This window comes from Trifolium pratense, unplaced genomic scaffold (genome assembly GCF_020283565.1).
Source record: "Trifolium pratense cultivar HEN17-A07 unplaced genomic scaffold, ARS_RC_1.1 scaffold_63, whole genome shotgun sequence".
Taxonomy (NCBI): Eukaryota; Viridiplantae; Streptophyta; class Magnoliopsida; order Fabales; family Fabaceae; genus Trifolium; species Trifolium pratense.
In genome coordinates this window covers 71,671-73,669 of record NW_025721048.1, presented here as the reverse complement: position 1 = coordinate 73,669, position 1,999 = coordinate 71,671, and positions in this window count along the sequence as shown.

The window sequence follows — 1,999 nt, the reverse complement described above, 5'->3', positions numbered from 1 at the left end:
GCAAAAGCCAGGCAATCCCACCCACGAGGGTGGGAGTTATGCACAAATACGTGCTTACCATGCCCAATGCCAGCCAAGGCCTGCCCAAGCCAAGAACAGCATGATCATCACCAATTTCCTCACAAATTCATCCAAATTTCAATTTTTTGATCGAATTCCATCAAGAATGTCCATGAATTTGATTGAAATGATGAAAAGAGCAACGAAATTGCAGGGGAAAACACGTTAAGACGTAGTTTTTGCTTGCCTGCTGTGCCCATAGGCGCGCCCCGTGCCTGCCGAGCCTACCCCCACACCCACCCTCCCCCTATATATGACTGGAAGGCCATTTTCAGTTTTGTAGAAAAAGTGCACTTTTTTCCCTGTATCCATAAGTTTTTAAAAGTGCTTAAAAGTGGACCTAGAAGACGAATTTTTTTTTGAATTTTTTTATGGTTGTTAGGGACATTAAAACAAGCAAAACCACGAAAGAATCGTAATATTCCGATGTCGGATGAATTAATTACGAATTTTTCGGCCGAAACTTCGCAAAGGGCGGATACCACGTAAAAAACAACCTAGAAGTCGAATTTTGACTTCGTTTTTTTTTGTTCACACCCCACACAATAAGTATAAGTGGACTGGAAAGTGGCTAAGCGATCCGACGAAGTTTCGATTGAGTTTGATTTTTTGGCCGAAAACTCGAAAAAAGGCGGATTTGACGTAAAACGCCGCCTAGAAGTCGAATTTTGAGACGGTGTCTTGTGTGCACACTCCACACAATATGTATAAGTGGACTGGAAAGTGGCTAAGCATTCCGAGGAATTTTCGATTTATTTTGATTTTTCGGCCGAAACGCCGAAAATAGGCGGATTTGACGTAAAACGCCTCATATAAGTCGAATTTTGGGAAGGTGTCTTGTGTGCACACTGCACACAATATGTATAAGTGGACTGGAAAGTCGCTAAGCATTCCGAGGAAGTTTCGATTTATTTTGATTTTTCGGCCGAAACGCCGAAAATAGGCGGATTTGACGTAAAACGCCTCATATAAGTCGAATTTTGGGAAGGTGTCTTGTGTGCACACTGCACATAATATGTATAAGTGGACTGGAAAGTGGAAAAATATTTTCGGAGCACTTTGATTTTTTGGCCCCCCGCGTGCCTTGCCACGCCCTTGCTTATAGCAAAACGAGACGGGGCCTTGGTCCAACTTGGCATAGGCATGGAATTTGATCTTTATTACTTGGCCACGGTCATGCCACGGTACATGGAGGTTGCTTGACACCCCCGTGTGCATTTCGGAGCACTTTGATTTTTTGGCCCCCCGCGTGCCTTGCCACGCCCTTGCTTATAGCAAAACGAGACGGGGCCTTGGTCCAACTTGGCATAGGCATGGAATTTGATCTTTATTACTTGGCCACGGTCATGCCACGGTACATGGAGGTTGCTTGACACCCCCGTGTGCATTTCGGAGCACTTTGATTTTTTGGCCCCCCGCGTGCCTTGCCACGCCCTTGCTTATAGCAAAACGAGACGGGGCCTTGGTCCAACTTGGCATAGGCATGGAATTTGATCTTTATTACTTGGCCACGGTCATGCCACGGTACATGGAGGTTGCTTGACACCCCCGTGTGCATTTTCGGAGCACTTTGATTTTTTGGCCCCCCGCGTGCCTTGCCACGCCCTTGCTTATAGCAAAACGAGACGGGGCCTTGGTCCAACTTGGCCTAGGCATGGAATTTGATCTTTATTACTTGGCCACGGTCATGCCACGGTACATGGAGGTTGCTTGACACCCCCGTGTGCATTTTCGGAGCACTTTGATTTTTTGGCCCCCCGCGTGCCTTGCCACGCCCTTGCTTATAGCAAAACGAGACGGGGCCTTGGTCCAACTTGGCCTAGGCATGGAATTTGATCTTTATTACTTGGCCACGGTCATGCCACGGTACATGGAGGTTGCTTGACACCCCCGTGTGCATTTCGGAGCACTTTGATTTTTTGGCCCCCCGCGTGCCTTG